The sequence below is a fragment of the Cinclus cinclus genome, chromosome 1 (genome assembly GCF_963662255.1).
Source record: "Cinclus cinclus chromosome 1, bCinCin1.1, whole genome shotgun sequence".
NCBI lineage: Eukaryota > Metazoa > Chordata > Aves > Passeriformes > Cinclidae > Cinclus > Cinclus cinclus.
The window spans coordinates 43,195,623-43,223,522 of record NC_085046.1 but is presented as its reverse complement, the minus strand read 5'-3'; the positions used below and the strand labels follow the sequence as shown (position 1 = coordinate 43,223,522).

General features: G+C 39.9%; 1 pseudogene; it reads right to left on the bottom strand.

Annotated features, from left to right (window-relative positions):
* Positions 1-4,900: 4,900 nt before the first annotated feature.
* LOC134050420 (uncharacterized) lies at positions 4,901-27,516 on the bottom strand (annotated as a pseudogene).
* Between the last annotated feature and the right edge of the window lie 384 nt (positions 27,517-27,900).

Sequence of the window (27,900 nt, the reverse complement as noted above, 5' to 3'; positions counted from 1 at the left end):
TGAAACTCCTGATGGAGCCAGAAAAAGCCTTGATCCTGGGACATCTTTTGAGGGATCTGCACCTCTTCCTTAATGCAGACATATCTCAGTCTGAAAGGTCACACACAATTACCCTAGAATCCTTGAATTTGAATCTCCTTATAATAACAACATTACACAGGCTCTCCTTTTACTCTCAGCAAGTTTCAGGACTTGATTTCTGTGAAGTAAAATATTTGTCCTTCAGAAGTACTGGATAAAATGACAGTCATGACCTAACATGGGGGAAAGAATACAATACACACTCTTGCAAATTAAGCACCACAATGCAATCTGCTAGGAAAAAGTACTGAAAATGCCACACTATGCAGGTTATCTGAACATCTGCAGGCTATATTTGTATTCAACCCTCAGTTTTGGACCTCTCTAATTAGACAAAACCACATTCTTCATGACAGTGGAGCATGCAGAGACTGGCATGGGGAAGCAGCCTGCATTGCAATCCCACTATATATTACAATTGCTGCACCATCCTTGTGCTGGGATTTTGACATAATACTGTGTTACTCTTTCAGAATACAAATCCAACATAGCGTCAAATACATTCAAATAAGTAAATCTGGGCTTAACACACGAAACCCTCCTGCCGTCTCAGATTTGTTGGATGGACTAGGGCCTGTAGGTGAGGAGAAGCAGCCAGCAAGTCTTTTTGTGATCAGTCTCTGTTTTCCTGTAACACCAAGGAGCCCTAAAGCGAGCAGGGTTTAGACAGAGGTGAGTGGCTGTTGTCCTCTGAACGGTGAGCCAAAGAGGAGCTTCATCAAAACATGGACTTGGACCACTCAACTTGGCAGAAAGAGGCAGCAGGTTAAGAAAAGGGACATCTGGGACATAGGCCTTGCAGGTAAAAATAACTTTGATGGCATTGTTCTAACAGCTTGGCATGGATCACATGGATCATATCTGTGGTTACTTTGAAAACCGTATTTTATTTTTCTTGGGTGACTTTCAAGCTTCTGGAAGAAAAACAAAAGCACAAAGGCAGACAGATACTGACTTTGAGTGACTGTTTTACTATGGATGTGGATATGGACTAATGATAAGGACAAGCTGCAACTACTTCTGAGCTATGAAAGCCTCCTAATTATGCCTGTGTAATTTCCAAACACCAAGGAGTTTATGCTCCAATGTACACGTGTTATGAAATAGCAGAATCAACCTTATGGCAGAACCTCCATTTTACAACCACCATAAAGGACTCTTAAATGTAGTCCTGCACCATCTGTTCTAGAGGACTACTGCTGGATTAAAATAGGAATGGAATTAAAATTGAATGCCAGTGATCCTTTAAGTGACCACAGAAGGCTTCTCTCACTCATGTCTTCCATAACTACACATTGTACTTACTTGTCCTAAAACTACTGTTGTTTCTTTAGGCATCATGATGTTTTACTGAAAGGCCATTCCTGGAAAAGTCTGCCTTAATACAAAGCTTAATAAGGCAAAGTGAGCTGCCCAGCCAAACCTTTCATTATATCACAGCAAAACTGCCTGAATTTATGCCATTGCAAAGACTGGAAAATTCCTGGCTGCCCTGGAAGCGTATGTACCAACTTCAAAGTAAAAACGCACACATCCTTGTTGATTCATACTAATGTCATTGTTTACAATGACAGGATGCATTAAATCCTGCTTAAATTACCAGACATAAAAGCACTTGCAGATTGACATGTGGTCTTCCCTCAACAGCACTGTAATGGGGCTGAGGAAAACCAGCCTACTGCTACCAGCATAATATCTCCAGATGCCTGCATTCCTCTGCACACTCCCACACATCTCCCACTCTTTTACCTTTGTCATTTTCTCTTCTTCCCACCTTTCAGTTTAGCTCTCCCTCTACTTTTGTGCTAGCAGAGGTTGGAGGGCAACTGGCTGGCAAAAGGGATTTGCAGAGCAAGACCTGGGACTCTCAGTGGACAAGCTGGCCACAGACAAGGTGCATGCCCATGTGACAAAGAAGGGACAGCAAAGAAGATGAAGCCCCTCTTCCCAGGGGCTCAGTGAAAGAACAAGATGAAACAGGCACAACCAAAAACATAAGCAACCACATTTAAACAGAAGAAAATTCTCACTCTGAGGTTGGTCCAACACAGACCCAGAGAGGCGGTAGAGTCTCCAACCCCAGAGTCTGAAGACGTTCAAAACTCACCTGCACACAGTCCTGTGCAACCTGTTCTAGATGTTTTGAGGAAAGGGTTGGCTTCACAAGCTCAGCAATTCTATGACCCTGTAAACAGAGCCCTGTTCCCAAACTTATTTAACTCTTTTTTTTTTTTTAAACAGGCTCACCATCATATGTTAGTGACCTGGCCAAATTGAAAAAAATGATCCTGAACAGCTATACAAGAATTTCACACTTGATAGGTGGAATGGACTGATGGCAAAAATTACTTTAAAAATGTACCCAGATGCTAGAGATGGTTCTTGCTCTAAGAATCCTGTAGCTCCTTTTATGCTTTTCTCAGGAGAAAAGCTCCAGTGGACACTGCTGCCTGCAGCAAGATCAGAACACTCCTACTTTCAGCATTTAATGTATTACCCACTTGTAAAATTACATTCATGTCTTGCCCTTTATATCATGCTCCCAAATGGTGACTGCCAAGGCAATTTTTAGCAAATCTTTCCCTCAGCCTCCCAGCACACTGGATAAAACCTGCTTTTCTGATGCAGAAGAATGAAGAGAAGGCATAGAGAATTCATTGCCATAATAAAGAACAAGTTGGACCCTTACCCAGCTCCAGACAGCTTTTCAAAGGAAAACTGGTAGGCATGCCAGCTCATACACTTCTTTCAGGGAATGCTATCTGCTATCAGCAAACCAAAGGTCACAATGAGTGTTTTACCTATGGGTTACATACATCATCATCAGTGGCAAGGATTACTCAGTACCAAGCAGATATGTATCATGCTCTTGCCCAAAGATGTGCCTAAGTGTTCTGCATAATTCATTATCTCCATCAGCCAGGAGCAAGAGATAGGTCACTCTTTCCTACACCCATCACTCCTTATTTCAACAGTTACCACACTCCTGTTACTAATCATCTATTGGTACACACCTCTAACATCACCATTCTGAGTCCTAATATCTTAAACTTGAAGTCTGAAAAGCTTTATTTATAACAGACTACAAAGCAGATCCAAAGTTATTACCTGGGTTCACTCACGTTTCTTTTGAAGAAAAACTCAGCCTTCAGTCAGACAGGAGAGTTAATTATGAGGCTCTTTGTGAACGTTAATTTAAAAACAGAGATTTTTACTGATTTTAAGCTTTAAATATCTTCAGCACTATAGTCATAAAATTGCTCCCTATCACTCAAAGGAGATCTGTTGCAGACACCATATTGTTTTTAGTTGTGCTCCACAAGACAGCTGAGCTTTGGATGCAAAACACTTAGAAGCTGTTCATTAAAAAAAACATATGTTGCTTATTAATTAATTTAGTTGCTTAGTAAGCACAGCCAGGCATACCAGCTCATATTCTGCTCAAGCAAGGATGTCATGGAACAAGTAAGGGAAAGTTTTCTACACAGATCCACTAACTCTGACAAGAATAGATAAACTGTAAACACATCCACTAGAATTTATTAAATTAATTACCTCTCTTTATAGCATGGCCAAAACTTCTGGTCTACCTACAATCCAATGAGCTAGACTGGAGCATGAGTTGGTTGGTTTTTGTTGATGCAGCTGAGTCGGCTGCATGGCCACCGAGGGATTCGGCTTAGCTGAACTCTTGCTTTGGGGAGCTGCAGGCTGTGAAGAAATGTAATCTGTGCTGATTCAGCTGATCTGCTAAGGCAACACAGCCCTGGCAAGACCTCCAATGGAAAGCAGCACCAGAGGAGACGCTACAGCACAAGCACTTAGGAATATTGCCTGCTGTTGCCAGGAGAGGAAACATTGCCCAGTGTTTTCAAACTTCTAAAGGCAGTGACAACACATAAAATCTCTTTAATGTATGCACAATATTGCAGATATGTCAGAATTATATTGACACATACATTTTATTAGCAGAAATAAAAGATTTTGTCAATAATAACCTTGAGTTTTGTTTTATTCTGCATCAGGCTGTTGTAACTGCAGATCCTGGGTGCAATAGCGTAATTGCATCTCTACCATTGTAACACTTGTAATTGGCTTCCCTCTTTCTTTAATCTCTCCAGTGGAAAGACAAAAGTTCAAACTATTCCACACCTGGCATTAGTCTAGAGAACATCAGTTTACAAGGGTAGAGCAAATTCCATCAGTTCTAATAGGATTAAAGGTGTTTCTGCAGTTTTCAAATCCTCAGAAGTAACAATTTTTTTTATTTTAAGGAATAACTGGTGTTCACACAGTTGATTAGCATGGTCCACCACAATCAGAATAGCTGGAAAGAAATTTAGCAGAATAATTTCACTGCATCTGCATAAAATATTACTTTACAATTATGACTTACAGTAAGTCTGACATAAACTAGAGGGGAATAGGTCACCCTGGGACAACAGGATAGTAGGCAACAGCCAATTGCTTGCATGTGTAGTTTAAGGTCTAGTTAAGTTTTTAAGTCTCTAGACTATATTCAGATACAGGTAGCATCACTGTTACTATACTATTATCTATTCCTACAAATTATCTGTTTAAAATCACTCTGCAAAAAACAGAGCTCATTCTGATGAACTTAACATAGATTTGAACAGTTGCATCTGCCTTCCAGAGGCAGTGCTGCAAAGCATTAGTAGAAAATGCTTGCTTAATTTATTTTTTTCTTTTGAATTACATTCCTTAATCTACTGATTTACATGCTTTCCCTTCTCCCCCATCCCCCCCAAAAGTAAAGGCCAGGTATGAAACGACACCCTCATTCATCAAAAGCATGGTCTCACTGCTGATTTACCTTCACAGACAGTCAAAGGGTCATTTTTAAACATTAAATTGTCAATAGGATAAAGATGAACTGATCCTACTTGCTTCAATTAGCGGCTATTTCCACAGCAGCCTCTCCATATGAAGGACTCCCTCCACAGACCTTGAATGCCTGACTAATTTCTGCAGTTGAGAGGTGAATTTTCTCTGATACAGTATATATTTTGTAAGTCTGCTGCAGAAGCCTGGCCATTTATCCATAGCATAGTCAATTTCCTTCCCAATTTTCCCCCTGTAAGTTATGTTTAATCCTTAATTACTTACGCATAGTTATTTTATCTCTGTTACAACCATCGATGCAATCTATGCTTTAAAATATTTTTACTGAAACAGTCGTTTGGCCCTTCCTACTACATGAGAGAAATGTATGAAGGCTATCTCTAGTAAACTGCCTATCACTATTACAACAGGCTTTTCCAGTGGTTACACTTCAAGACATCTTTAAAAAAGGATGCCGTGTTACATGCAGTGTTCTACTTCAAACACAACATGCTAGCCACAGGCTCCCAGTACATTTTGATATGGAGCAGTCTCGTGCGTTTGGCTGTGTATTACCAATACACACCTCTGCAAACTGGTCGTGACAAACACCTGGTAGCGCCTGCTTGAAAAACAAAACAAAAAAAAAATTAAATCCTGCCTTCTACCCCAGATATGATGATTTTTATGCAACGATTGATACTAATGTCACCTTCCCTCGCAGTTCCCACCCATTCGAAAAGAGTGGGACTAATCCACACGCTATTTTCACTACGTGCCTACCCCGGAAACCGCTTATTCACATATAACCGAGCCCACTACGCTGTAGAAGGACAGCTACAACGCAATGCTCCTTAAACTACCAGCTCAAACCACCCGGCTGCCGCCGCCTCTTCAGATCACCTCTCATGAAACAAGAATAAGAAGACGAACCGAGAAGCGAACGCGTCTCACAAGCGGAGCCCCAGCCCCCTCGCACCCCTCACTCCGGAGCTGGTGCCGCCGAGCCGAGCCGAGCCGAGCCGAGCCGAGCCGAGCCGAGCCGAGCCGAGCCGAGCCGAGCCGAGCCGAGCCGAGCCGAGCCGCGCAGCCCCCGCCCCGGCGGCGGAGCCCCGGCGAGCAGGATCCGGCTGTCTCTTCCCGCTGCCGCTCACCTCCCTGGGCTGGTGCTGCCGCTGCTGCCGGGCACTCCCCGCCGCCCGCTCCTGCTGCCGCGGCCGCTGCTGCTGGCCCGGCGGCGGGCGGGGCTCCGCCGGCCCGGCCTCCCCGGGAAGGGTCCCTGGCTGCGGCAGGGCGGGGGAGGCGGCGGCCCCGCCACGGGGGCGCGGAGCGGCGGCGGCGGCGGGCGAGGCGCGGGCGGCGAATGTAAATGAGGAGGGCGGCTGCGGCAGCGGCTGTCAGGGATGAGGGGCAGGGTCTCACCGGACTGGCGGTGGGGGGATGTTTAGCCGTGATTGCGCCGAGAAGGGAAGCCCGGGGTTTAGGGGGCCGGGCTGGAGAGGTGAAATGCGCGGCAGAAGCTGTTGGCAGGAGTACGGCGTTACAGTGAAGTTACAGGTGGCTGCCGCTGCGGTTCGCTCCACACAGCCCCTTACGCTGCGAGCAGTGGGTTGGTCTGACATTCTGGCAGTGTTTTAGCACTCTTTACACTGGGGCTCGTGTGCTGTCACGGCAACTCTTACAGGTTTGAGCCTGGCTGGAAGAGACCTCCAGAGGAAATTTGCTCCTGATGAGTTAGGATTTATCCCGTAGGAAAGGGAACGTTTCTAGGGACGTTGGTGTGGCTGTTCCAAAGAGACGCTGAACCTCAGAAATGCAGATTTAGAAACAGTGGCAGCTCCCAGCCCAGGTCCGTTCCAGTTCAATGCCTTACCCAAAGCACTACTGATTCCTGAAAATTTTAAGCCTTCCTTCCTCTCCCCTCATTAGCCACAATCATTATTGGTTGTTATTTTTCTATCCTAACCGATGGAGGGGGAAAACCCTACCTTTTTTTGATTACCTCTTGATGCCTTAGGTTTGTTGTTGCTATATAATTATTATCAGCCAATACAAACCTGCTACATCTGTCCTCTGATGGTTTTTATTACTTCAGTGGAAATGCTGTGTGTCAGGAATTTAGGACTTAGGAGTGCAAAGTGTTACGCAGAGCTTCTGATGTATGGAACAATCGCAGAATGGTTTGGGTTGCAAAGGACCTTTAAAGGCCGTTTAGTCCAACCCCCCCTGAAATGAGCAGGGACAACCTTAAATAGATCAGGTTGTTCCATGCTTTGTCCAACCTGACCTTGAATGTTACCAGGAATGGGGTGTCCAGCAGCTCTCTGGGGAGCCTGTGTCAGTGTTTTACCACCCTCTGAACTAACCCTCTTTTAGATTAAAACTTCTACCCTTTGTCCTATCACAACTGTTCCGAATAAAAACTTCATTCTTACCTTTTTTATGAGCTCCCTTTTAGACATTGAAAGGCAAAAACAAGACCGCCCCATCAGCCTGCTTGCTCAGCACTTCATTCAATAGGCTTTGCAATATTTTCAGACTTTCTTCCAATTAAAGAAAGAGTTGTTGCTGGTGAAATATCTCTAACATTGAAAACTATGGATTTTTCAGTGAGATTTTACTTTGACGATGCAAAACCAACCACTGCTGTGTTTTTCTGGCTTTCCCTTCTTATTTCTTCTTTTGCCCAATATCTCCTTCAAGTTGCTGCACGAATGGCTGAGTCAACATCACACACCAACATCTAACAATATCTGCAGTTATGTTTTCAATCACAGTGCAAATATTAAATAATTAGGCTAAATATGCTAATGAAGCTGTAATAACGGAGTAACCTATTACTGACTAGGAAGTGTAAGATATTCACCTTCCTATATGATGAGCAAATAGATATGAGGAGAGTTTCCTAGGCTGGCAGCCTCAAATATGTCTTCCAGTCTGTGAATACTCTGGTTCGTAGTCCGAGATAGAGAAGACTGCCTAATCTCCCTGCTGCCTTATGAAGAATAAAAGTAACAGCCTGAAGTTAAATAGACCCCTTTGCTCCACACAGAGGGGGTTTGTTCCGCAAAATGTCCATCAACTCTGCTAAACTTTAAAAATAATTATTTTCTGTAAAAGCTTTTTTGTCCACAGTTGCTTTATACAGTTCAGGAGGAAATTTCAGCTGCAAAGAAAACATTATCCCAGGGTTCACACAAACCACATATGGAAACCATATTTCAGAGAAATCACTTGTCTGCCTATGTTTTACGTCCTGAGGTTAACCATTTTAGGGCAGTTTTTTTAACTAGTCAGCAACAGATATTTACAGGTTAAAAGATGTTTTCTGAAGAAGACTAAAGTTCAACCACTTCAGAGATCTACACTGAAGGGAGGTTATGACTTATCTCTGGTCAAAAGCCAGCAAGCTTGGTTCCTTTGAGGCACTGTAATTAATAAGTAGTTATAAAGGACAAACAAAAAAGATTGGAGTTTCTTTCTCACTGGAACAAAATTATTTTTGATGTTATAACTATAGTTATAAGGAATTTTCAGAATCCTCATGGGTCTTGTAAAAACACATGACATTATTAATTTTCTACCTAGTGAAAATTCTTTTTAAAAAGAGTGTGAAACCAAAACATATGTAAATTCTTAGTGCATAGAGAATCCAAATTGAACTTGTTTAGATACAAAGTATAATTTATCTTTGCAAAATTAATGGACATTGTAAAATGGGGTGAACAAGGGTATATACAAGAATTCTTTGGCCTTGGAGGATTCCTTAGCACTCAAGAGAACTGAAGCCTGATAGATCCCCATCAGCTGGGGTGCACAAGCAATACTGAGCTGTCAACTCTCGGAGCTGCAGCCACGAGGAACCCCAGATGAGTCCTCTGACCATATCCATTTCTTCTCTCTATAGGACAGTCGCACGGTGGGTAACCAACACCCAGCAGGAACTGAGAGATTTGCAGTTTTTAAAACTTAATCAGTCTGTAACTGAAAGGAAAACCATACGCAACTTATTACACAGTATTTTTCCACCCCCTTCTTATTCTAGAAAGACTATAATTATTCCCTGTTACAGAAGCTGTACAGTAGTAATCCCTCTCCTCCTACATGCTTCATTTACAACTTGAGAGCTAACAGCATAATAAATTTTTAATAAATTATACTAAAATATTGTGGCACTGCACTAAAAATAAAACCTGGCAATGAGCTGTTAAGAATATGTTCCTTAGACACATAAAACTATCCCTGAAATATGCAGGATTTTTTACAAAAATGTCTTGGTTTATAAACAGCTGTGATCATAAATACTTCTCAGAAAAGCCCTGGCAGTGAATCTGTAGTATTTGAGTCACTTTTCTAAAGGAAAAAGCGTTTTCCTTTTCACTATTAATCTCTTCTCCTTTCATCTCAAATTAATTCATCTAGATCTTTACATAGTCATGAAATGATGAATGCGCTAAGAATGATGAGTTAGAATGAAAGAAGGAAGGACCTCATAAAGATTCAAAAAAAGTAATAATAAAAACAATGGGAAGAATAAGGAAAATATTGGAGTTTCATTCATTCAACAACATTGGCCTGAGCCATTTTAGCAAGTTTTAAAAATAATGTTTCTAATTTTGCATCCATTGGATTAATTTTGATTGTGAATTCAGATAACAGCAGGCAGTGGAGTGTTCTTTTACTGCTGTAATTTTATATTTATGCTTATGTTTAACATTGGGTCCCTGAATCCATGGTAAAATATTTCATTAGTCTGATTTTTAGGCATCCTAAATGTTTACCTGCCTATAGAAGCTATAAATACCTAGCAGCTCTAGGACTGAGCACTGTTTAATTAAATGTTTATACATGGTCCTGGAAATCCAACATTAAGCCTACAGAGTTCAAAAACCTTAAATTTCATATTTGGGGCTTTCTTTCCTCTTTTGTTTCTCAGAAGTGTCTCATAGCTCCCCAGAATTTGTAAAGTGGAGGAAAAGAAGATCAACTTGAAGAAGGAAAATATGATCAGCTATGAATGCCAAAGTCATTTACACGTAAGATATGCTCATATATTGAATGGTTTTAGGAAAATGCTCAGAGATTTCCCTTTGATGCATATTGATTAAGATGGGCTCTCAAAAAGGCAGCTGTTAATAGGGGAAAGTTGTGCTTGTTGCATGAGCATAACAGAAATCTCCAAGCAGTTAATTAAGCAAGATGGAAAAGAAGCAATGTATTAAAAATACAAAACCTTCAACAAAACAAAAACCCCCACAAACTACTAATGTTTTCTCATAAAGGGAAGGAAAAACTTTAGGGTTTATAGAAGAATTCAAAAGACTTTCAGAGTATTTTTCATTGGGTAAGACTGTAGCTGTTTAGGAATTTTGCAGAAGAGCATGGAGTACACCACTGAAAAGAGTAAACCACAATACAACATTTTCAAAGATTGCCACAGTTATTTTTGATATCTAAATATTACATATCAGGCTTTGGAATGGGGATGCTTCTCTTATAAATGTCCTAGGTAGACTATTTGAAACTAGACATGTTGAGGATGTGTGTATACCTCACCCGTACCTTAATGAAACACGTTTTTGAGGAAGATCACTGGTAACTGAAAGTAAACTTAGGGTTATTTGTTTTCTTGGTTCAGCACAAAGAGAGTAATTCACACAGAGAAAAGCAATTTAGAAACATGTAAACAAAGAAAACTAGTTTAAAGTAGCCCTCACCCATAAAGAATTCCTAGTACTGCTGGAGCAATCACTACTGGTGGGAGCTGTGTTCCTTAAAGGTCGCCACATCAGACTGGAACAGTGGAGGCTTAAGTTCCATTTTACCATGTGTCTGTCAGAGTCAGTATTGACAACACTGACACAGAAGGGGAGAAGCTGAGGCAATCTGGACAGCAAGTGACCAATAAGACCTCCCCCCACAGCATACCTTAATCTCTTCAACAAGCCACATATCTTCACATGTCCCATAAACTCCAGGGTTTTGTTGTTGCTGACTTTCCCTTCATTTTAGGTGTTTCCCTAGTTTAAGTCTATATGGTCAACAGGAACCTTCCACCACCAGTTTTAGGTGTGCTTTCCAGCAGAGACCTGAGGTGACATACATCGCATGGAAACTTAGTGTGGCAATTGAGTTATTCTCCTCACACCCAGCTCTGAGAAAAAAATACTGTTTTAATGGTGGAAGTAAAAAGCTAAATAAAATGAAAAGCAGCTGCAGGAAAATATGAAATAATATGAAAATTAAAAAAAATAAATCTAAGATTGTTTTCCAATCTGTTGCAAAATGCCTTAACTAAGTACTTAATCCTGCAGATGGGTTTTAATAAACTGGTATTAGGGATGTTGCTATTGTGTCAGCATTGTGATAAAAACATTCAGGGGGCCTTTCCAGACATCATCACCAAAGCACCAAAAAGATTAGGGCTTGCTATTTTCTTAATAAGCAACAGATAAGATATGAACTTCCTGTGTATTTTGAACCTCCCTCTTGTTCAGAAACGAAATTCATTGCTTCATTATAATTAGGACCTTTACAGATTTCTTTATAATTGCTAATTACTTTTTAATCTCCCTGGCAATAAATAGATTTTCTAAAATTAATTGATTTCATTCACAAGGACTAACAGATTACCCAAGATTGTGCTCACCATCTGTCATGTAAACACAGGTAAAGTAAGATTTTCCTTGCTTTTTCTTCCTAAATTGCATCTCTTTTCCTTTGGAGTTGTTGTGTTCAGATTTATAGTATCACCAGCAGTTTTTGGTTGGATGCATGTATTTGTAAAAGAACTTCCAAGAAGCAGGAATTTTATATACAGTGAGGACTTTCAATGAGTTGCAAGGGCTTATATTAAGCTAGAAGTTCCCCTGGAAAGATAGTGCAGTTCTTATTCCTAGATGTAAAACTCTTTAAAACTACAATCACATTCCAATTAGCAAGGTGTTAGATTAATTCATTATTATAGTTCTCCAAATTAAGAAGACTAAAATAAGATGAGCTATTTGTCTTCTTCTGACATTCTTCTGTGCATTTCAGGGAGAGAAGGAATAGGTAAGGAATAGAAAATTCATATTTCCAACCTCAAAGGTTGGGATGCTTTGTACTGAAAATTAATTGTCACATAACTTATAAGTCTAGGAAGTGAGATTCAGAAACAGATGTCTGATTAAAATTGTTTTCACTCTCCATGATCCAACTAGAAAACTATCTCTCTGCCATTATGGCACTGTTATTTCTGAGTTTTATGAAAATATAACCATTTAGAGCCTACTGGATCTCTTCTTTATAGCTGGATGAAAGTATTTGAACAACTGCACTGCTAAAACAGTTTTCTTTTTGAGGGGCTGCTAATTCAGCTATGTAAACATTAGCATTTTGTAGAGATTTTTAAGTGCATTTGTTCACAAAACATATTGCTAGATTTTGATTCAGTAGTGCATTACTTGTCTGGTAGTGTGACTCCTGGAAATGCCCCAGTCAGTGCAGCTTTCCAGAAGGGTTCTGCCACAGCTTCCATGTTCTGACAACAGCACTTTTTATCACTTTTTCGAGAAAAAGAAGGTATTTCGTCTGAATATGACTTCCATTTAAAATGTGAAAGTATTTCAGCCAATTGTAAGACATGGCCAAGGTGTCTTCTTTTTGTTTATTATTAAAATAAATTTGGAGCATTGACAAAACAAATATAATATGGCTGTTTCCTATGAAAAAAAATGAGTAAAAATATGTATTACATGGAAGGTGAATTCTGTTCCAGTATATTGATTTCTTCTGATTGTTTGTATTCAGAGTGTGATATTTTTGTTTACTCCACAGGCAGGAAAAATAAAATAATTTTCAGAGAGACCTCTCCTTTCTTTTAATACATTCCAGAGCAAAAAAACTTTTCTGTTTTTCATCCACCTTGCCATCCTCCTTTTGCCAACTATTTCTACCATCTTTTGCTTTCATCCCTTCTTGCAAAAGGTTCTCAGTCATTTTCACAGGGCCGACCTTCTAAACCATCTCTGCCCATCAGTTTCCTGTGGGTTCAGGTTCCAAAATTCTGGAAATACCCGTCTATAGCTTTGCAATTCAAATCTCCAAATTCTACATTTGCCACATCAGTTTGGTTGATATTCTTTGAATATTTATCTCATACTGTGTATGAATTAGCTGTATTAATCATCTTTGACGTTAATTGTCAGGCACAGAACTACGATTGGAGAGATGAGTCTTAAAGGGTGCCGTTCCCTGGTTTCCTGTTGGAGGGAGTGCTGGGCTCAGGTGATGCACTGTCAGGACATTCCTCAGGGAATCATAATAACTCCCCCACTGTCAACCAGATGCAGCCACAGACTGACAGGTCTGCAGATGTCTGTCTGTTAGTCTATTGGCAAGCTCAATCACCTCTGAACATCCAATAAAGCAAGTACACCATCCACTTTGTCTAGATTCTAAAGCAATTACAAGTTACTCAGTGCAGGAAGCACAACTGATGATATTTGCATGAATCATTTCCCTGGAAAGGATAGGTCAGCAAATGTTTTGGCTTCCTACTTATGTTCCGTAAAAATGAGGGTCCCAAACGTGCATGAATTTGTTCATAAGATGTCATCCTTACAAGTGTTTGGCTAAACATTAGTCACACTGTGAAATGAGCAGTGTCCAATGCATTGGTATGCCAACAGGCTAATCCTTGAAAAGAAAATAGGTATATTGTACATATTTGTATAATATATGCATATATATATTTGTAGTAATTCACCCAGCCCTGTAGTAGCAGTGCAAGGAATCATACAGGTAGCTGCTGATCTTGGATATGATAGTTGCAGGGCTTCTTTCACCTGAAACAACCAACCCAAGGGGATTTGGGAATCCCTCACTAGGGGTGTCATGCCATGCCTTGAATTCACAGTATAGACTGCAAATTATGTCTGAGTGTGAACATGCATACATGCGCAGTAGTAAACAAACGTTGTGATTTGCAGTTCAACTACAACACAGCATCCATGTCCTCTTTCATTAGTCTTCCCAAATAAACTATTTTATTGGCATTCGCATCAAGCTTTTCAGTTCAAAAGCAAAGGAGTTCTCTTAAGCCATTGAAGAGTTTACATGTCTTCCATCTGTCCTATAACTTCCTCACTGTACATGGAAAATGGAGATTTCCAGTCTCTGTGTCTGGTTTTGTTTGTTTAATTCAACCTTGTTATTTATCCTCTAGCAACTCACAATCCAACACACATCAACCAATATTATCCTAATGGTTTTACAGGCCTGTGGACATATTCTGAGACTTTTAAGTTAATAATTTTGCTTGAATAAGGAGTTCAGAAATGTTAAAGATTTTGGTTAAGAACTGCAGACACAGGAACAAAAAATACAGTATTCCCTGCACACTCCTTTTTCTCTTGAAGACAAAGTAGAAATATTTGCCTCATTCTTTTCTCTTCCCATGCAAGTATCTGCAGTTTCACAAGGTTTACATCATTAAAAATTCTCCTCTAAGGCAAAAGTTGTAGAGCCAACTGAACGGGATTCATTTTCAAGTCAATGAGTTTCTATTTGAACAGTCAAGTCATACAAGTAAAGATAGTGGAATAAGAAAGCAATAATCTAGAAATAATGAAGGGGGAAGAAGTGAGAGTACTTATTAAGCCTTGCTCCCTCAGGACTCAAAATTATATCCGAGTTTTCAAATGTGCTGAGCTTCAACTTAAGTCATGCACGTGTAATGGAGCAGAGAAAATTGTAACAGATTTACAATATTAATAGTTTACTGAATTTTGCACTTGTGTGAGTAGTACTTGATGTATAATTTATTTTTCCTAAACTGCCATTCAAAAATAAAATTTATTAGAAAAAAATGTAAGGGCAATGCTGTATTCAGTCAAAAAGATTGAGTATGTTTTAATGCTGTTCCTTTTTCAATTATTTTGTCTTAGAGGAAGACCATGAGTAGCTTTTTCCCACTACAGTCATTGTTTGAATGATGAAAGGAAAGAATGAAGAAATGAACAGAAAACAAAGGGCATTTGTAAAACTCATATAATTTGCCTGTGGAATTTTAACACTCATGCAAAACATGTTTGAATTCAAACAAACATTTAAATTTCTCTTTCTCTGAATTTTTTTTTTTTGGGGGGGGAGACACTGACTGCAATTCAGCTTTGATGTAACCATTTTTATCCTAGACAATTTACAGCTTTAATTATTTAGTACTTGTGTCAGACAGCTAAATCTTCAGTTATCCTCCTTCAATAAGAAATCTCTAAACTTATTCTTGTTCTAGCCCTCCAGCCTCATGACAGACTCAAGTCAAACTTTAGCCAATTCAGAATCAACTTCTTCCAGCCAGTGGTTTTATTTATTTGGTGTATTTTGATTTATAATGCCATTCAGTTTGGCATCTGCCTCATCTCAGCCCTATTCAACCTTCAATGTCTTGCTAGGTATTTACTTATTTATCTTCTCCAATAAATGCTTTATCTAATGGAGACTTGTAATTCTCCATTTCTCAAAGTAAGCAGTGAAGGAATCTGTTTCTCTTTGTCAGCTGCATGCACATGATTATAGGTAGATATATATGTTTTCATTGCTAACTACAGGTTTTTTCAATAACAAAAGCTTCTCTGTCAGGAAAATTTTGTGTTCTTACATCATCTACATTAGTATCATCTTTGACTCCATCACTATATTAAAGCAAACTAGAACTGATTCTCCTCTTTCCTCTTGATTTTTATTTCCTTTCTGTCCATGGCCATGGCAAGAAAATCATATGGGGAACACAATACACCTGGGCAAAAGAAAATATAGTCTAAAGACACAAACTTAGTTAAAAGTCTGCCTGAACAAATCAGAAATTATTTTTAAAACATTGAAAAATTAAATACAGAGTCATGGTTTACATAATGCTGACCTACCAGTATTTTTGTACTTCAATTGCTGCTACTGGCTCTCTCATCCCTTTGCACATTTGCAGTGGCATCACAAGACCAGCTGACGTCAATAATAAGCCCTGCTGTTGACTCCAAGGATCAAAACTTTATTTTAGATGCAAATCAGGATTTTGCTTTTGAACCAATGTATTTTTTGTTAGCTTCAAAAGTGGTTTTATCTTCTCTTTACCTGTTGCTTTCTTCCTATCTCGTTCAGTTGAATATCTAAAAATAATTACCAGGTTATAAATAACTAATGCCCCTGAATGCAAGGAGAAATGAAAAGAAAATGGAGACATCTTTTGCATTCGTTTAAAACCTGTTCAGGATAATCTCCTCTGGAGTAATTGTAATTGGTCAATGTTGCTACTGAAGGTTGGGAAAGACGTAAGAATTAGAAGGAAGGAAAATAATCTACATTTCACTTTGAAATGAAATCTGTTTGCCTGACACAAACAGTCTTGGTTAATAACTTTATAGCAGGCATATAGAGATATATCAAGAGATATTTTTGTCCATAATGTGAAAAAATTAAAGAGAACTGAGTAATGAAGGTCTAAGGAATACTGAAAATAGCAGGAAACTGAGCCAGTCAGTCATGGGACCAATAATAGTGCTAAATGTTGTACAGAAAGAGTAAGAAATAATTCCTTTAAAATATGCAAATTCCCAAATGTTTTGCAAGGTATCAGACATTTTTTTGTTTAGAAGGACATTATGCCCTTGCAAAGAAAAAGCCTCTCTGTGTTTGGTACTGGCTTTGAAGTAGACAGTTTCCTCTTGCAGAATTAATTTTCATTGCGTTTTGCTTAAAATGAAATTTTATTTTCAATAGTGTTTTCTAAAGCAGCAAATGACTGTGAAATATTAAAGACATGAATCTTTGTGTATAGGCAGCTTTAATGAAAAAGAAGTTGCTTAAGAAAACATACCTAGAGGATGGTCTAGGAATGCTTATTCATTTTCATCAGACACCCTTGATTACAAAAGAAAACAGATAAGGCACAAGTCATACTAAATTTCCTGATCTTATCACCACTCTTTTTAGAAACTGAGACAATTCAAGGGGATGACCTGGGAGGTATTTCCTGTTTAACAAGCTAGAGTTTCTGCTAGAAGGATTCTGCTTCTTCACATTGAAAGAGCTGCCAAAGTTCACTTAAATGTAAATGAGTACACTTGTCATTTTCTGCACACTACTCTTGTTTGAATGGAAAATGTGAAGGAGGACACAACTGAAAAACAAACCTATGTTTGTTCAAAACGTGGAGACAAGTTTACAAATTTGATATGAATGGAGGTACATTTTGAAGTTTGTGTGTGGTACAGTAAGACAACACAGTAGTCTAGAAACTCAGAGTTTCTTTGTTCTGCCTAATTGAATGTACACTGAATGGTACTGGAAATAGCAGCAACATGCTGATAAGGTGAGGGATTCTTCATGCATTTCTTTAACAGAAGAGTACAGGTAAGTTACCATTCACTTCATTGCTTCACTAGCCAGAAGCAGTTAAATTCCATCTCTCTCATTTTAACTTTGTCAGCCTCTATATCCTGGTTGTAAAAACACAGTTCTGCCCCTCTATTCTGCCTTGTTTACATTGTTTTAAAAACTGTTCCTCAGAAATCATTTACCATGATTTAAATGTTTCAATGATTTGCTTCTGAGAATGCTGCCTATTTGTCACATATTTAAAGGGTCTGGAGGAAAATATTAGTAATAATATAGAGAAATGGGAATGAGTTATCCTACAAAAAGAATGGAATTTTTTTTTTTCAAGGGAAATAATTTTCAGGAATTTGTGTTAAGGAGGAGGGTAGTTATATCAGTCATTGCTTGTGACAGTAACTCTGAATTATTTACTGATACACAGTGCTATTATCAATTTGCTAGCTATCCAGCATGAAAACAATAGCAGTGGATTTCAATGCATAGAATTATGTAATCCTAACTTAATTTACATAAGCCTTTATAAAGTCAGAGATCAACTATAATGACCTCCAACTGCACAAAATATTTCAGAAGGACGTTGCAATAGATCAATTCCTAATTTTTATCCACTTTGCTAAAAATAAAAGATGACGATTCTGACACATTTACTCACATTGCAAGTACCCATCTGCAGGTGCTGCTCTACTGAAGAATAGAAAGGCATGGACCTGACTGAAGGTTCATTGATGCTGCTATGAACAACTGATTACAGGAAAAATTCCACTAAGTCTGCAGGAACATGGTTAAAAATAGATTGTGTTCAGCATGTCAAGCATACAGATTTCACCCCATCAGGCATAAAAAGAAGTATCGGTTCACTTTATGTTCTCCATCTTTTTTTGGATAACTCACTTCTTAATCCAATACAGGCAGCAAGCAATTAATTTTTCCCACGCTCTTATTCCTGTCAGTCCCAGTAACAGAGGGTTATGCCTTGTTTCTTTGCATCATTACTGAAACACATTTATTCACTGCTGTCTCAGGGTTGATGAACAGGTGTATTCTTAAATCTTCATTTAGTTTTCAGTGAACCCTTTGGATATTTCAGTGTTCGATCCCTCACATCCATTCCTTCATGTCACTCAAATTTACTCTGTGCTGACAGGATTGCAGTGCCAGATTAATTACTCTATATAACTTCGCTTTGCTAGCAAGTCATAAGTTGAGGAAACTACAATGCATAAAAAACTAATGTTTCAGTTCTGGTATAGCAAGGTCTGTAGGATGGGCACATCCTCTTGCTAGTTCAAATTATTCAGTCAGGAAAAATGGACATGTCTTCAGGCACAAGCAACTGGAGCCTAATTGTATGTCCCAACTGTATCAGCTGACTTTACGCCATTCTTCATAAGCTTTCCCTCTTTGTCATGCACACCCGCACAAACATCAAACACACAGACTACTTACTTGTGCCTTGCACATTAATTTCAAAGGAGGGTTTATTAATAAGGCCTGATTTCCAGGTTTTGTGAAGAAAAAGGAGGGGAGGAAAATAGGTAAGACAAACAGTTAAGAGAGAAGACTGAACTTCCCTGAAACTGAACAATAGATTTTGTTGCTTATGAAGACTATTATAGAGTTGGTATTGGTGAACACAACTGGCTGCAAATTTCTTTGTGAGATGACTGTTGTTGAAGTTCAAATCTATAGACCTCTGGGCTTCATAAATTTCTGTCAGAGATTTTGAGCTGCTCTGTGCTGATTTACATTCTCTTGGGTTATTCTGTTGTTGAGATGTTTACTGCATGAATTTATTGGTATGGCATGACAGCTGGGGAGAAATAAATGGAAAGTGTTGGAAATGTTAAGAAACTAGCCTGGGAAAAGGAAACACCTGTGAGACAAGGACAAAATCCAAGGTTCTTTCTGACAAAGAAAAGTTTTACATTGGAGAAACCAGCCAAGAAACAATATATAACTATGCAAAGGCAAAATTCAATGCACTGTATCACATCTGAATGAAATCACACAAGTATTTGGGAACACAGTATAAAAATAAGTGCTACAGATGCCCTCTGCAGACATTTCCCCACAGTTTTTTGCCCCTGACTAGGATCTCAATCCCCCTGTATACCAATGTCCCTAGGCTGCATTCATCTGCTATTTTTATCATCAATGGGCAAGATTTAAAACACTTTTTTACTAACTCATAAGTAAAAATACACCCTATTTCTGAATCTGACTAGAAAAAATACAAGAAATTTGTTTATTATGTCCTTACCCTGACAGTCATCACAGAAGTTGTCACCACTAAAGACCCATTGCTTTTGATAATGATTTTTCTTTGTCTCAAGAAATTCTCAAGAAATCTCAAGAAATTCTTATCCAAGTAAGTGACAAGAGAGTGAAGTGGAGTTTTCTGTGTGTCAGTCTGAGGCAGAGTGTGTGCTCTATCAATACTGTGTCAACCACGCAGATTAAAGCTGAGGTTTTACTGAAAGAAGAAGAAAATACTTGATATACAACAAACTGTGAATGACCATTAAGTTGCTGGACTACTGAACTGGTGAGTTCAAAGTAGCTCTCAGGCTAATAGTGTTATAGAACAGAGGGAGATAACTCATGTCACTAGTGGTAAAAACAAAACAAGACAAAACAAAACAAAACAACAATGAAAAATCACCAAACAACTTGGCAATTATGATCATAGGATCAGGCCAAATGATCAACTGGAAAAAGTACCTCAAAGAAAACAGTTACTCTGGGCCCTGGGGAAACCAGTCTGTTTCAACTGCTGCTGTTCCATAAGGAAAGAGCATATCTGAGAAACTCAAAGCTTTTTGTAACCAAGGCTAACATTAGCAGGACTTATACCATACCAACTACAACAATGCAGTGGACAGAGCCAAGATTAAAAGGATATTTAAAGCATTATTTACTTGATGGGACAATAGAAAATGCTATTTACTGCTCACATTTCTGGCCCAATTATTCATTAGAGTAACACTTGGTGGTTTGTTTGAAGTACTGAGGGTGAAGAAAGGCTTGGACAGATTTCATTAAAATGTAAACTTCATGCCTATGTTTCCATACATGCCAGTGGTACTTTCAGATAACTCCTGCAAGGTTCTGAACACTGCCTAAAAGCTGTTTCTTCTGTTGTTTCCAAAGCATACTCAGATTCTGCCTTCCTCCTTTTGACTAAGATTCTATTACATCATTAGTGCCCTATGAGGAAGGGATGAGAAAGTTGAGGGTTGGGGTTGATCAGCCTGGAAAAGACAAGGTTCCAGGGTGACCATGTTGCATCATTTGGTACTTGTAGGGGCTTACAGGAGAGCTGGAGACTTTTTACACAGACATGTAGTGATAGGACAAAGGGTCATGGCTTTAAACTGACAGGTTTAGATTAGATATTACAAAGAAATTCTTTGCTGTCATGGTGGTGAGGCACTGGCAGAGGTTGCCCAGAGAAGATAAGAATGTCCAATCCCTGGAAGTGTTCAATGCCAGGTTGAATGGGGCACTAAGGAGCCTGGTCTAGTAAAAGTATTCCAGCCCATGGTGGGGAGAGTTGGAACTAGATAATCTTTAAGGTCAATTCCCAATCCAACCCTGCATCACTACCCAATTTGTGATTCCATTACTTTCCATTACTAAATTTATTTGCTAACTCTATGCATTGGCAACATTTGCAAAGTTCTCCATATATCATTCCCACACAGCTGCTTCCTTTCCATATGTTTCTAATGCACCAAGAAAATTAAGAATGAAACCTAATATATATGACACAGTTTCTGTATTCTGATGTATTTATTAGAGTGATCATACACTGTTGCTGACCATGAGGAGCACAACTGCTGTTTTTTTCTGTCCATTAGCCTATGCTTCTCAGAGCATTCATTCTGAGGTGTCTGATCCTCCTCTACTTTGTTTGACCCATGTAATGCTTACCTCAAGGAATGACAAAATTGTTCTCAAATGCTATGTCATCTGTCACACAGCCACCAGCTCCAGGGAAGGACTTCTGCTCCTTCATTCTCCAGCTCACTCTGCTGTGGAAATACTGACTTTCATTTCCAGGAGTTCAACAGGATCAGGCCAGCACCATGCTTGACAGTGCAAGCACCAGCCCGAAGCCACGGGACGGTCAACAGCTGCTGCACGGAATCAGCACCTACACAGGTCCTCATCACCACGGCAATGAGTGTGATTGTCACCCAGATGACCAAACAAAACTAATCCTTTTGGCCTTTGCAAATCACTGGAATTCTCAATTATTTTGATGAAATTGCTTTCACGTTGGTGAGGGCCTGTAGTGACGCAGAGTCCCAGGGTAGGTGCAAGGGAGAGCTGCTTTATTGCAAAAAACAGGCTTTTTTAAGCAGTTAGGCCTTTATCAGTTATGTCGTTTTTAAATCATAAAAAACTTAATTCAAAAAACCACCATACACCACGATGTGAACACGTAATGGTTACTTAACTTGTTTTCCCGCCTCTAATTCAGCTGAGTCACTTTCCTGTCGCCCTCTTCTACTTAGCCCTTAGCAGGCCTGAGTCATGAATTTACAAGGATAACAAGGCCCTTATTTTATAAGGTTTTATCTGTGCAACACTTCCAGTATCATGGAGGTCAGTGATTTGTGCAGCCAAATTCTTGTGAAGCTGGCAGCTTTGTGCATTGAATAAACCTGAAATGCTGGATGCTAAATGGCCTAAAAAGTTCAGGAATCCCTTTCCCAGAACCAGACTTACCTGGATGATTCTGTTCCGGAGATTTAAATGCCCAACAAATTAAAAATGGGTTATCTGGGGTATATTTTCACTCTGTCTTCTCAGCCTCCAACTCCTTGGCATTTCATACCAAATAGATGGCCTCATATTTATGTAAGACATTACACACACATGCTACGATGTGTACATACCTTTTTGATGGGCTTTGAGGTGAAAAGCAGAATATTAATGCGAGATTGGTATCTTTTATTCAATAAGAAATCAAAGGGGAAAGGGATGAAAAGGTACTGATTTAATATAAAAACACAATGAGAGGTCTCTGTCTTCATGTTTTGTCTACCAAGTTATTTATAAACTGTAATTATCCCAGCCCTTTCCATGCCATAAATAGGTTGCACATGGTAGATAATTAGTGATTATTCTGTATTGGTCAAGCCTTAAGATCCTGATTAATTCTTAGTACAAGTGAAATGATTAAACTCAGTCACAGTTTTGTGTACAAATGGAACAAAACCAGACTATTTTCTCAGCACCTTGCCTACTGCTTTATTTTACAGTTCTATTATCATCTCTATTTTCAGTGCTTTATCCAACATAGAGCAGTTCCACCGGCTTTGCATGAGAATGAAACTAACAAAGATGTGTCATCCCTTGGAGTAGCCAGGACCAGCCAAGAGAAACCAGCACTGCCTTTTTGTACTACACATTACTCTTTTTTTCAACCTAAATACGTATTATTCCTTAAATTCCTGTTTGTTTAAATCAAATTGATTTTCAGAAAAGGTTGCCTAGGTAAGGGTGAAAAATGAGAAGTGACTTGAGGGTCTGATCCAGCTTTTAGGAGCCATCAGAGTTTAATGAGTGAACTGAGAGATAGCATTAATGGCAAAATGGAGTGAAATGAGACTATGCAATTTCCCATGCTTTAAATTCAGTATCTCAGTAGCAACAGACAAGTTTATCCCTACATTAAATATCAAGGTCAGTTTGCATAGCAGATTTATTGAAAATGATGATGGGAGCAAGCACAGCATGCAAAAATGAAACACAGCTGGCAGGAACTGACTAGTTTCTGGGAATCTAACTACAGGGTACACAATGCCTACCTTTTTGAATTGAAAGCTGAAAGAGACAAAGGGAGTTTAGCTTAAATCAAAGTATCAGATCTGAACTTGACATTTTTCCTCCATATCCATACTTGGCTTTTATTTATGGAGTTTGCTGTTCCAGAATTCATGATTCCAGTGCTGCCATATGTCTTTGACTCATAAGGAGAGTTGAATATGAGACCAGATTGAGATTTTTCGACTCAGTCCATACCACAGTGCAGGGTTGGTAAAAATTTCATTAATTTTACCTGTCTATTTTAATTATTTATACAAAGTCCCACATGCATTGTAAGTAAAATAAGAAAGGTAAACAATCAAATAGTATCTCAGAATTTTATTACACAGAAATACTTAAAAAAAATTCTATCTGCAGACAAGCAGTGGAAAAAAAAAAAAGATTTTTGCTTCTTTTTCAGTACATGACAAGTGTTTCATGTACTGCCTGTAGATTGCCAGTTTTCCCTTAGTCTACATGGTGACTAAAATCTGATTACCTTAAAGCTCAAAAATATATCACAGGACAGAAATAATAGCTGTAAACCAGAACAGGCATCCTTCTGATTAAATTATGCTAGATTATATATCTCCCATCTCATGGTCATGCAGACACTAGTGAAAAATGCAATGACCTGCACTACTGTACCCACTAAAAGTTATAAGATCTGAACAGTAAGCAGTTAATTTTGAGCAATGCCAAGTGATGTTTTTAGAAGATGACTGTGTATAATTTTTTAAAATTCCTTGTTGTATCGGTGTGCAGACAAGACTGGTATTCTACAGAAGATACAAATTTATTCTGGATCTCCCTTAAGGATTGGTTTCAGTTATGGAGAAAGGAGTAGAGTCTGTGCTGAGCAATTGTAACCCACTAATATAATGGATTGAAAATGAGACTAACTGCTTTGAGTTTATATTCTGTTTGAAGTAGAATGGTAGATAAAGATAAAAAGTATTAGTGTATTGCCCTCACAGAAGAAAGAACATGTGTTTGGCAATGAGACAAGAAGCAGAAGGAACAGTGGAAGGATTAGCTATCCTGGGGTGCTGAAGTCATGAGTATCATCCCATATTGAACCACTTGAATATCTATGTCATGCTGCATATTGCATATGCCACATAATTTACAGAAGATATTTCTATATATTCATTGCATTGTTTAGAAAACTTTTTTAGGAATAAAGCATTTCTACCTAGCTGGAGCAGTAACTATGAGGACACTACTCAGGTCTTATTCTCCAACAAACTGCAGTTTTTCACATTCTTAAAAGCACTGTATAATTAAAACCTACTGCCCTTACAAAGGAATTGCAGTTTAGGACCTTTGATGAATGCTTTTGTACAACTAGTCGGAAAAGGAGAATGCATAAAAAGTTCTGAGATTTCAGTCATTGGCTGCTCTTTTTATAAAGAATTGCCAATATTTTCTCAGGAATAATGACAGACATTCTGAACAGAGGTATTTAAATCAAGGCAACCAACTCCTTACACATGAGAAGTGCAGGTTTGCTGTCCTGCCTTTCTTGAATCTTCCATATTCTAGACAGGGGAGAGATTCACAGAACTCACAGAATTCCTAGGTTGGAAGAGACCTTCAAGATCATCAAGTCCAACCCATGCCCTAACATCTCAATTAGACCATGGCACCAAGTGCCACATCCAGTCTTTTTTTAAACACATCCAGGCATGGTGATTCCACCACCTCCCTGGGCAGACCATTCCAGTACTTTATCACTCTATCCATGAAAAACTTTTTCCTTATATCTAACCTGTATTTCCCCTGGCACAGCTTGAGACTGTGTGCTCTGGTTCTGTCAGTTGTTGCCTGGTGAGAGAGACCAACCCCCATCTGACTACAAACACCTTTCAGGAAATTGTGGAGAGTGATAAGGTCACCCCTGAGTCTCCTTTTCTCCAGGTTAAACAACCCCAGCTCCCTCAGTCATTCCTCATAGGGCTTGTGTTCCAAGCCCCTTACCAGCCTTGTTGCCCTTCTCTGGATATGCTCAAGCATCTCAACGTCCTTCCTAAACTGAGGAGCCCAGAACTGGACACAGCACTCAAGGTGTGACCTCACCAGTGCCAAGTACAGGGAAAGAACAACGTCCCTGCTCCTGCTGGCCACACTATTCCTGATACAGGCCAGGATGCCATCAGCCCTCCTGGCCACCGGGGCACACTGCTGGCTCATGTTCCGCCAGGTAACAACCCAGGTTGACAGGTCCCCCTCCCAGGCCTCTTTCTGCCTGGGCACCGTCCAGCCACATTGTCCCCAGCCTGTAACGATGCAGGGGGTTATTGTGGCCAAAATGCAGGACTCGGCACCTGGACTTATTAAACTTCATCTTATTGGACTCTGCCCATCCATCCAACCATTCCAGGTCTTCCTGCAGAGCCCTCCTCCCTTCCAACAGATGGACACATGTTCCCAGCTTAGTGTCATCTGCAAATTTACTAATGAAAGACTCAATACCCTCATCCATGTCATCAATAAAAATATTGAAGAGGACTGGCCCCAGCACAGACCCCTGGGGGACACCACTAGTGACTGGTCACCAGCTGGATGCAGCACTGTTCACCACCACTCTCTGGGCTGGCCATCCAGCCAGTTCTTAACCCAGCAAAGAGTGCTCCTGTCCAAGCCACAAGCTGCCAGCTTTTCCAGGAGTTTGCTGTGGGAGACAGTGTCAAAGGCCTTGCTGAAATCAAGGTACACAACATCAACAGACTTTCCTGCATCTACCAGGCAGGTCACTTGGTCATAAAATAAGATCAGGCTGGTCAAACATGACCTTCCCTCCTAAACCCATGCTGGCTGGGTCTGATACCCTGGCCATCCTGTAAGTGCTGTGTGATGACACTAAATATAAACTGTTCCATAACCTTACCAGGTACTGAGGTCAGGCTAACTGCCCTGTAGTTACCAGGATCCTCCTTGCCACCTTTTTTTATAAATGGGTGTCACATTGGCCAGCTTCCAGTCATCTGGAACCTCACTAGTGTCCCAGGACTGATGATAAATGATGGAGAGGGGCTTTGCATGCTCATCTGCCAGCTCCCTCATCACCCTGGGATGGATCCCATCTGAGCCCATAGATTTATAAACATCTAAGGTGCTCAGCAGTTCTCTGACTGCCTCCTCCTGGGTAGCAGGGGGACCACTCTGCTCCCTAACACCATCTGCCAGTCCAGGAGGACAGTTATCCTGAGGACAAGCCACCTTCCCACCAAAGACTGAGGTAAAGAAGGCGTTACACACTCCCGCCTTCTCATCTGCAGTTACTAATTTTCCTCCCTCATGCAGTAAGGAAAAAAAGCTGGACCTACCCTTCCTTTTACCATTTACATATTTGTAAAAACTTTTTTTATTATCTTTTACAGAAGCTGCCATTTTTAGTTCAAACAGAGCTTTGCCCTCCCTAACTTTTTTCCTACATGCTCTAGCAGCTTCCTTAAATATTTCATGAGAGACCTGACCCTCCTTCCAAAGAGGATACATCCTCTTTTTATTCCTAAGTTCCTCTAAAACCTCCTTGCCCAACCAGGCTGGACGTTTGCCTTGTCGACTTGCCTTTAGGCACATAGGAACAGTTTGTTCCTGTGCTCTCAATATCTCTGTTTTGAAGCACTTCCACCCTTCCTGAACTCCTTTGTTTTTAAGGGCTGCTTCCCAAGAAACTCTCTGAATAAGTCTCCTAAATAGGCCAAAGTCTGCCTTCCAAGAGTCCAGTGTAAAAGTCTTATTGATATTTCTCCTAATTTCACCAAATATCGAGAACTCTATAATTTCATAATCACTATGTCCCAAGCAACCTCCAAATACCACCAGTCCATCTCTATTTGCAAACAGCAGATCTAACATAGCCATTCCCCTGGTGGGCTCTCCCACCAGCTGGGTCAAAAAGCTGACACTTTTGACACTCTCTAAACTCTCTCTGAGAGAGAGACACTCTCTCTCACTTTTGACACAGTTGACACTCTCTAAAAATTTCCTGGACTGCCTCTTTTCCGCTTTATTAAGTTCCCAGCAGATATCTGGCAAGTTGAAGTGTCCTACAAGAACAAGGGCTGATGATCCTGAAACATTCTCCAGCTGCTAATAGAATAAGCTGTCCACCTCTTCCTCCTGGTTGGGTGAATAATAACAGAATCCCAGTAAGATGTCATCCTTGTTAGCCTTACCCTTAATTCTTACCCACAGGCATTCAACTCTATTATCATTAGTTTCAATACCTATGGCATCAAAAGCCTCCCTAATATAAAGGGCCACCCCTCCACCTCTTCTCCCTTTCCTATCTCTTCTGAAGAGCTTGTAGCTATCCAGCACAGTGCCCCAGTGTGAGTTGTCCCACCATGTAGTTGCAATGGCAACTACATCATAGCTCTGCTGTTGCACCATTGTTCCAGCTCTTCTTGTTTGTTACCCATGCTGTGTGCATTGATGCACATGCACCACAGCTGGGCTACTGATTTCACCCCTAGCTTAGTCTTACCACCCTTGGGCCTGCTTCCAGACAGCCCAACTGCATCCCCTTCCCCCTTCAGACCTAGTTTAAAGCCCTTTCAACAAGGTCTACCAGTTCATGAGCTAAAAACCTTTTGTCCTTAACTGAGAGATGGATTCCGTCTGGTTCCAGTTGGCAGGTGCCATGAAAGTTGCCCCAAGATCAAAAAAATCCGAAGTTTTGCCAATGACACCAACCTTTGAGCCACTTGTTAATGAGTTCTCCTATTCCTTTCACAGTTTATCTCAGCCACCACGGGCACTGAGGAAAAGACTACG